We start from the raw sequence: 10314 nt of genomic DNA, 5'->3' as shown, positions 1-10314 counted from the left end.
CTCTCTCTTCCTCTCTCTCTCTCTCTCTCTCTCTGAATCGGGACCTTGCTATGAGACCTAGACCGCCCTTCCCCAGCTGCCCTCAAATGCTCGGGGATCCTCCTGCCTCAGGAGGAGAGTGGCTGCCCTAGGCTTGCTTACGCTGCATGTAGGGCTCTTAGAGCCTCTTTAGGGACCAGCCCAGAGGAGTAGATGGTAGCATGCAAGGGAGAGTGAACAGCCCTGGGTGCTTCATGCCAGAGCTCAGTGCCACCAAGAAGAGCTCACACCTGAACACAGATGGATACCCTCCATTGCTGAGTGTGTTCAAAGGTTGGCCACTTCCTAGAAAGTTCTGGTACTTTCTTATCTATGGAAAAGGAGAACAGGACAAATCCTTTCTTCCTCCCTCTTCATTCCGCGTTATTTCTTAGGCTTGGTTTTGTTTGACCTTCATAGAGTTCTGTGATTTTTCTTTTCTTTTTTTTTTTTTTTTGGTGGAGGATGTATCTTTATTATCTTAAAATTAATATGTGTATGGACAGATAGTGTAAACATAAGTGAATGTGGTTTTGAGGTCATATCTGAACCCCAGGATTTAGAGTAGAGAGCCAAATTCAGGTCCTCAGAGAGCAATGCACAGTCCGTCTGCCTGCCTCTTCCCCTCCCCTCCCCCACCCCCCCTTTCTGGTTTTCAAGACAGGGTTTCTCCGTGTAGCCCTGGTTGTCCTGAACATCACTCTGTAGACCAGGCTGGCCTTGAACTCAGAGATCTGCCTGCCTCTGCCTCCCTGAGTGCTGGGATTTGAGGCGTGAGCCACCATGCCCAGTTTTGCTTTTGTTTTTTGTCTTTTTATGTCAGTATCCACTTTGTCTTTGAAAATCTAGGCTGCATTCTCTTTCAGTCAAAGGAGGAGGAAAAAAATGATACCTATCAAAAGATGAATAATGCAGATTGTTCACTGCAGTGAATGTAACTAAAATACACTCAGAGGGGCAGAGAAGTAGTGTGGTGGTTAAAAGCACTGACTGCCTGCCCCTGCGGGAAGACAGGGTTCATCGGCACAGTCAACTCCAGTTCCAGGGTATTCATCGCCCTCTTCTGGCCTCCATAGGTACTGCATACATGTGGTACCTGCATACACAGATATACATGCCTGCAAAACACTTATGCACATAAAATAAATCTTTTAAAATATACAGTTAAATTTTCATACATATAAATGCTTTCATAAAACCATAATATGGGTTTAGGCAATGGTGGCTCACACCTTTAATCTCAGCACTAAAGAGGCAGAGGGAGGCAGATCTCTGTGAGTTAAAGGCCAGCCTGGTCTACATAGTAAGTTCCAGGACAGGCAGGGATACATAGATAAACCGTGTCTCAAAAAAAAAAACAAACAAAACAAAACCATATCTACAACCGAGATGTTATATTATGCTTGTTTGTTTATTGCATACATGTGCCGCATGTGTGCCCACAGGAGTCAGTTCTCTCCATCCAGCATTTGGATGCAAGGGATGAAACTCAGGATGTCCGGCTTGGCGGCACGTGTGTTCATTCATCCAACTACCTCATCGGCACCCTGGCTATAGATGTTTGTATGAACTGCTTTGAGTCCTCTGTGACAAAAGGAAGAATGAACGGGGAGAGAGCTGGCAGGTGGGTGCCTTAGGCCTCACTGACCACCAGGGGGCAGTGCAGCCCAGCTGGAAGGGACCCAGTTGGGTTAGTGTGCTCTGTCCTTGACCTCAGAAAACTGGTAAGAACCCAGTCCACCCAATTCAGCTCGCCCAGGCTCCCTCAGAGCTACTCAAGGTCATCTGTGCAGCACCTGGCAGCCCATTCCCCTTTCTGGTTTTGGTTTGTTTGTTTGTTTGTTTGTTTTTTGAGGAGGGGTTCTCCCTATGTAGCCCTGACTGGCCTGAAACCCTGACTGGCCTGAAACTTAGAGATCAGACCGGTCTCTCTGCCTTCTGGGTGCTGGGATGAATGGCAGGCACCGCCACACCTTGCTTTTTGTTTTGTTTTGAGACAATGATACACTCTGTAGCCAGCAGTGGTCTTGAACTGGGCCCTCCTGCATCTGCTTCTCTTGCCCATATTGCTAGTTCCTTCCAGGGCAGTGGTTCTCAACCTCCCTAACTCTATAACATCTGTGTTTTCTAATGGTCTTAAACTGTCTCTGTGAAAGGATCATAAAGCAGCTTCAAAGGGGTCGGACCCACAGGTTGGGAACATCTGCTCTAGGGCATCTTAGCACACACACACATACACACACACACACACACACACACCAGCTCTAAACGGAAAGGGATATTCTGTGTCTAGGGACACAGTTGGTTGTCATGCTTTGGGGGAGGGTATTGCACTGGCATCTAGCTGTCAGAGGCTTGGATACTACTAATAACTACCAATCAGGTGGCTCAGGCTGGCCTCAAACTTGCCGTGGGGCTGAGGATGAGCTTGAATTCCTTCTCCATCTCCCGACTGCTCAGATTCCATGCGTGAACCATCGTACCTGGTTCCTGCAGCCTGGAAGATCAAACCCAAGACTTCCTGCATACCAGGCAAGTGCTCTAACAACAGTGCCTTAGCTCCAGCCCTCCTTCCTTTTCCTTCTCTTCCTCCCTCCCTCTTTCTTTTTAAATTTATTAATTTTTAATGTGTTGGTGTTGCTTGCATGAGAGTGGGGAATACCCTAGAACTGGAGTTATAGACAGCTGTGAATTGCTATGTGGGTGGTGGGGAATTGAACTCTGGTCCTCCAGAAGAGCAGCCGGTGCTCTTAACCAGTGAACCATCTCCCCAGGTCCCCCCACTTTCTTTCTTTCTTTCTTTCCTTCCTTCCTTCCTTCCTTCCTTCCTCACTAGGTAGCCCAGCTGGTGATGGTCTCGAGATGACTCTCCGGCTTCAGACTCTCAATGGCTGAGGTTCCAAGCGTGTGCCACCATGCCCAGTTTTCAGGGTGGATCTCACAATCTGCAGCCAGAACTGGATGTAGCAATAAAGTTGAACCAAGAACAGAGTAAAGGAAGTTAAGTGGAACCTGTGGGTGTCAGACCAAAAGGTCACACTGTCCTGTAGTGAGGGTGATGTGCCCAACTACGCTAGGGTGAGAACTTTTTTGAGGGGGTTGCCCCAAGCACAAAGAATCCACAACCCTTTAAAAATGTCACAGAGTCCAGTTGCCCACTTCAGTACCGGTGTCTTCATCAACCCAGCTCGGGGGGATGGAGGGAGGTGGTGTTCATTCTTCCCAAACCTGCCAACTGATGTTGAGCCTAAAGTTCTATTAATAGAAAGATGATGAAAGCCATTATCAACGGCAAGTTGGAGAGAAGAGGGTTTATTGAACTTACCCTTCAATATGGTGTAGTCCATTATTGAAGGGCAGGAACTCAAACGAGGCAGGAACCTGGAGACCAGAACTGATCTAGCATTCCATGGAGGAGTGCTGGCTTGCTCCACATGGCTTGCTAGGCCCGCTTTCTTATAGAATTCAAGACCACCAGCCTAAGGATGCTCCCATACAATGTATGAGAGGCTGGGACCTCCCATACAATCACTAAGAAAATTCCCGGCAGGCTTGCCTACAGCCTGATTTCTGAAAGTATTTTCTCAATTGAGGTTTCCTTCTCTCTAATGACTCTAGACACAGAACAAGCCAGCACAGAGGGACACTTGATGGACTGGTCAGGAGATGCAGGGGACCTGGGCCTGGTGGGACAGCCTGCAATCCCAGCCACTCAGGAACCTGAGGCAGGAGGATCACAACTTTAGGGCCAGCCTACAGTACATAAACAGACTCTTGTCCCAAAAATAAAGAAGTGAGTCAGGCATGGTGCTGCACATGCCCGACTAATCCCAGCACTCGAGGCAGAGACAGGGGATCTCTGTGAGTTCCAGACCAGCCAGGGCTGGACACGGTGAGACCCTGTCCCAAAATAGCAAAGCATGGTGGTACATGCCCTTAATCCCAGCATGAGGGAGGTAGAACCATCTCTGAATTCCAGGTCAGACAGAGTTACATGCTGAGTCCCTTTCTAAAATAAAATAAAATAACCAACTAATTCAATTGCACTAATTTTTTTTTTTTAAAAGAAGGCCAAGGATGTGGCTCAGTGGTAGATGGCCTGCTTACCACGTATGAGGCCCTGGCTCACTCCTCAGTACTGAGAGGAGGAGAGAGAGAGGAGAGAGGTTGGTCAACGATGGTGACTAGTGACTATTCAATTGGCTGGTGGACAGTTGTGTAGAAGAGGACCTGGCTGTGTCTCTTGTGACCTTCCAAAAGGCTCGGGTCGCCGGGTGTGGTGGCGCACACCTTTAATCCCAGTACTCGGGAGGCAGAGGCAGGCGGATTTCTGAGTTCGAGGCCAGCCTGGTCTACAAAGTGAGTGCCAGGACAGCCAGGGCTACACAGAGAAACCCTGTCTCGAAAAACCAAAAAAAAAAAAAAAAAAAAAAAAAAGGCTCGGGTCCTGGGGAGCATGCCCAATCTTCAGAAAGACAGGCTTCCAGGCAAGCCATGTTGGGATCAATCAAATGAGACTTATAACCCTTAAGGGCTACCATTTTGTTTTCAGACTCCATTTTGATCATCAGCTGAAATGATTTTCCCGGGGTCTAGGGGAGCTTTCCAGATGGCTAGCCAACTTTCTCCTTATTCTTATTTTGTTCCCCAAAACATAACCATGAGAGAAAAAAAAAAGACTGATTGATGAAAAATTGTAACTGTATCTTAGGACAGATGCGCATGGGCCTTGTGATGTTTCTGTTTAAATGTTTACTAAGATGAACGTTTGGGGTTGCTGTCAGCTTCTGAGTCTGTGCTGCTGTCCCTGACTGGTCAGTTTTTGCTGCCTATCTCAAACATAGATATTGCTTTTGTGGACTCTTCTTATGTCTGCTTGGGTTGTTTTGGGTTTTGGGACCCTACCAACCATTAGTTACTATTATGAGAAAAGGCTTTGCTGGTCAGTGGTGATGCATACCCTTAATCTCAACACCCAGGAGGCAGAGGCAGGCTGATCTCTGTGAGTTCAAGGCCAGCCTAATCTACAAGGTGAGTTCCAGGACAGCCAGGGCTACACAGAGAAACCCTGTCTTGAAAAACAAAAACAAAAACAAAAACAAAAGGGCTTTGCTCCTGAGTGATATTTAGCATAAGTGTCAAGTCTAAGCCACTGCAGACTGGCGACCACTGATGTTGTGGGCAAGAGGCATTCCAGGAGAGAGATGTGACCTATTGAAGACCTACTAACCTCATTGGCAAGTAGGCTTAAAAAAAAAAAGATTTATGTATATGAGTACACCATAGCTAGCTGTCTTCAGACACACCAGAAGAGGGCACTGGATCCCATTACAGGTGGTTGTGAGCCACCATGTGGTTGCTGGGAATTGAACTTAGTACCTTTGAAAGAGCAGTCAGTGTTCTTAATCGATGTGCCAAGTAGGTTTTGTGTAACAGAACCTCAGCCTCAAGGCTGGTTAGAACATTCTGGAAACAAGAGTATTAGGGGATTTGTCCTGGGACTGGGCTGGAGACAGTCCCTCCTCCTTTACTTGGGGATTCACTCCTCAGACAGCTATTGAAGTGTACCAGGATCTGTTTGTCCTCAAGTGTAGGAGACAGGCACAGAAAACAGGCCAAGTAGAAAGGCCAATGTAGATAGTACTGGAGACACCATGGAAGCCCAGAGCCTCAGCCTAGCCTGTGCTTCAGGAAGGCACAGCAGAGACAATTAACCTTGCAAAGTCTGAAGAACCTGCCACTGTGTGGCGCCTTAGAGAGCCAGAATTACGCGTAAAAGGAAGACACAAAAGCTCTGGGCCATGTAGATGGCACTCGGGAACTTACCATGGAATGGCCTCCTTAGATGACTTGAAATACTCTGGGTGGTGCCCAGGAGAAAATTCAACAGAAAAACTTGTATCAAAAGAACAGAAAGCCCCAGGGGTACCAGTGGTAGGGAGTGTCATGTGGGCAGAGTAGTAGGGTTTCTGTGTTTTTTTTTCATATGTATGCTATGGTGTGTGTGCATATGCAGATTAGAGGTTAGCTGGGCAGTGGTGGTGCACACCTTTAGTCCCAGCACTCAGTAGGCAGAGGCAGGTGGATTTCTGAGTTCACTGCCAGCCTGGTCTACAAAGTGAGTTTCAGGACAGCCAGGGCTACACAGAGAATCCCTGTCTCGAAAAAACCAAAAAAAGGAAAAAAAAAAAAAAGAGAGACAGAGAGAGAGATTAGAGGTTGATGCGGGGTCTTTCCAACCATATTTCTTGAGGCAGGTTTCCCACGGGACCCCAGATCTTGCTTATTTACCTAGTCTAGCTCGCTTGCTCCAGGGAATTCCTGTCTCCACTTCCTGAGGATTACAGGTTGGCCACCACACCTGCCTGGCATTTACATGAATACTGGGGATTTGAATTCTGGTCTTCGTGCTTGTACAACAAGTACTTTCTCTACCCACCCCCACCAGTGAGCTTTGAGCCCTGCCCCACTTCTTCTGCTTTCCCCAGTTAAAAGAGGGAACTTTGCATAACTTATGTAAATTTGATGTAAATGTGGTTTTTATCTATTGGGCTGGGGTGGTGCACATCTTCCGTGATCTCGGGACTCAGGCAAAGGCAGGTAGATCTCTAAGTTTGAGGCCAGCCTGGTCTAAAGAGAAACCTGTCTCAATAGACAAACAAAAAGTTTCAAAAATTAAATAATTTGTGCCAAGCATGGTGGTGTAGATGTGAGTGTGTGTGGATGTGTGTGTGTGTGTTTGTGTGTTTGTGTGTGTGTGTGTGTGTGTGTGTGTGTGTTTGTGTGTGTGAGTGAGTGTGAGGGTGGGGATAGGGAGGTGTACTGTTGGTATTGGTGTTGTCTTACTATTTACCCCTGGTTGTCCCTGAACTCAATGTGTAGGCCAAACTGGCCTTGAATTCACAGAGATCTGCCTGCTTTTCTCTCTGCCTCCTGAGTGCTGGGATGAAAGGTGTGTAATGCCGTATCTGAGTGCTTCTTTTTTTCTTTGGTTGTAGGTTTTTTGTTTGGTTGTTTTGGGGGTTTTGTTTTGTTTTTGTTTTAGACTGAGTCACACGCAGTCCAAGCTGGCCTCATACTCCTCATACTGTTGAGTCATATCTGTCCCAGGCACATAAAAGCCATTCCAAAACATTCCAAAAGAGTAGCTACTGGTGTGTGTGTGTGTGTGTGTGTGTGTGTGTGTGTACCTCAGGATACCTCCCCAGATCCAGCTGATGGCACTGGATAAATGAGTGGTCAAGACCAGGATGGAGAGGACAGGAAAATAATCTCAGATGGAAGCTGAGTTCCACACTGGCCCTGCCGCATCTCAGGAGACCTCGATGCCTTGGGACCCTTCCAACAGGCAGCTGACCAGTGAGCTGGGCGCTGAGTAGGGAGGGCTCCCTGGAGAGGCGCAACCAGCCCTACTTGTTGGGGATTGAGATCCACAGGCAGAGCAGACAGATCTCTAGGAAGATAATAAGGTCAGCAGGACAATGAAGAAGCGGGAAGAGGCAAAGAAAAACAGATGAGTCACAGGGGCGAAGGGAAGAAGCCCAGGGAGGAGATGCATGACCCATGTGTCACGTATACCACATCGAAGGAGGGGGAGGGGCGCAGGGGATTTTTAAACCTCCACAAAGCTCAGACTCTGCTGCCAGGTGCACGCACACACACAACTGCCCACCGCAGCTAGAGACCTGTAATACACACACCCCATCTGACAGATGAGCATCCAGGAGCCGGACGTGAGGGAGGGAGGGCTGCTAGGTGCTGAGGAGACCGGACATAGACAGCTGAGGTGCCAAGGGTGACATCTTGTCCTCTTTCTTTCAGAAAACTATCTGTTCTCTTCCTTGACTAGTAAAGGCTCAACTCTGACTTTCCTAAGCGTCTAAACTGATCTGAGATTCCACCCAAGTCATCCAGATCTGCTCAGGATGGTCAACAGACCTAACGGAAGCCAACAAGATCCAAGCCCAAGAGTTTATTTTGTTTGGGGGTTTTGGTTTTTCAAGACAAGGTTTCTCCGTGTAGTCCTAGCTGTCCTGAAACTCTGTCAAGCAGGCTGGCCTCAAACTCAGAAATCCACCTGCCTCTGCCTCTCGGGTGCTGGGATTAAAGGTGTGCATCACCATGCCTGGCTCAGAAAAATTTTAAAGATTTTCATTTGTATTGATTTTTCAAAACAGGGTTTCTCCTGTAGTCCTGGCTCTCCTGGAACTCTCTGCAGACCAGGTTGGCTTCAAACTCGGATCCCAAGAGATGCTCCTGCCTCTGTCTCCTGAGAGCTGGGACTAAAGGCACACATCACCACCACCTGGCCAAGATTTTTCTTTCTTAATCTTATGAGTATTTTGTCTGTGTCTAAGTAAGGACACTGCAAACTTGTACTGGTGCCCACAGAGGCCAGAAGAGAGCTCTAGGTCCCCTGAAACTGGAGTTACACATGGCTGTGGTAACTTGTGGGTGCTGAATATCAAACCCATGTCCCCTGAGAAAGCAACCTTTGTTAAGCTCTGAGCAGTCTCTCTAGGCCCACTGACTTTACTTTGAGAAAGATCTAGTAAGTAACGAAATCTTGGCTAACCTGTAACTTTGTATGTAGGACCAGGATGGTCTCGAACTTGTAACAGTGTTCCTACCTCTGTCTCTCAAATGCTGAGATTACGGAAGCACACCACCATGCCCAGCTCAAGCACAAGACTGTGTGCCTGCACAGATGTGCACACAAGCAGATGTGCACTGGTTCACATGTGCGTGTAGAGGCTAAGGTCGATGTCCGGTGTCATCTTCAGTCACTCCTCTACCTTGTTTTTAATTTATTTTTTTATGTATATGAGTACACTGTCGCTGTCTTCAGACACACCAGAAGAAGGCATCAGATCCCATTACAGATGGTTGTGAGCCACCATGTGGTTGCTGGGAATTGAACTCAGGACCTCTGGAAGAGCAGTCAGTGCTCTTAACTACTGAGCCACCTCACCAGCCCTCCACCTTATTTATTTATTCATATTTGAGACAGGGTGTCTCACTGAAGCTGGAGTTCACCCATTAGCTCAACTGCCTGGCCAGCAAACTCCAGGGACCCGTCTGCCTTCCCAGTCCTAGGGATGCTAGATATGTGCTACTGAGCCTAGCTTGTTTGTTTGTTTCTGTGACCCTGATCCCTGGACTCCAGGTACTTTTCCAACCAAGCCATCTTCCAAGTCTCCAGGCGCAGGGCTGTTAGGGAAAAGACCCTTTTTCTTCTGTGCCGAGTCTGAAGAAAAGAGAAAGTGAAGCTGGGAGCAACCATCTCAGAAGCTCGAAGACTCACAAAGTAGAGGCCGGTGAGCTACGGGGCTGGATGGCATGGCACTGACAAATGACCGGTACGTCAAGCTGCGAGGTCACCAACACCACCTGAAGCTTGACTGTCAGCAAGCCAGCAAGTTCCTTCTCTGCCTTGGTAGTTAGCGTTGGTTTTCTTGTCATTAAAAACAAATGTATCAGTTGCTTACAAGTCTGATGGAACTCAGTCTAATTAAAGCACCTCAAAGCTCAGTTGGGCTTAAAGTGAGCTCAAGAGAATGGATCAGGGTGCAGCTTGGGCTTGCCTGTGCAGGTTTTTTTTTTTGGGGGGGGGGAATGGGGGGNGTTGTTGAGGGGAAAATTTAAATGACTTCCTTCATTTGTCTAAGGGGGGAGTTGATTTTTTTCAAGGCATAGTTTCTCTGTGTAATGACCCTGGCTGTACTAGAACTCACTCTGTAGACCAGGCTGGCCTTGAACTCGCAGAGATCCGCCTGCCTCTGGCTCCCTAGTGCTGGGATTAAAGGCTGATGCCACTACCCCGCTGGATGATTCACTCTGACACCAGGACAGCCTCAAACTGGTAAACAGCTTTGGCCTCTCAAGGGTTGAGATTGAAGGTGAATGACACCACACCCAGTCCCTACATTTTCTAATAGAAGGGAATTAACTTCTTGCTATAAATGACTCGCTTAGAATTTATCAGAGAAACTGAGGCTAAAGATGCTGGCAAGAGTGCCAGCCCCAGACAGGACTTTTTTTTTTTTTTTGTGGTTTTTCGAGACAGGGTTTCTCTGTGTAGCCCTGGCCTGGAGACCAGGCTGGCCTCGAACTCAGAAATCCGCCTGCCTCTGCCTCCCGAGTGCTGGGATTAAAGGCGTGTGCCACCACGCCCGGCTTTAGACAGGACTTTTTATTAACTTGTATTTCAACTATTCATTTGTTGGTGCATGGAAGGGGCTCCTAGAGAGCTTTGGGAGAGATGGATTTTCAGGATCTCAGGATTCGGCTGCCCTG

The sequence above is a fragment of the Mus caroli genome, chromosome 15, assembly GCF_900094665.2.
Source record: "Mus caroli chromosome 15, CAROLI_EIJ_v1.1, whole genome shotgun sequence".
Taxonomy (NCBI): Eukaryota; Metazoa; Chordata; class Mammalia; order Rodentia; family Muridae; genus Mus; species Mus caroli.
Note: the sequence above shows the minus strand (reverse complement) of the source record.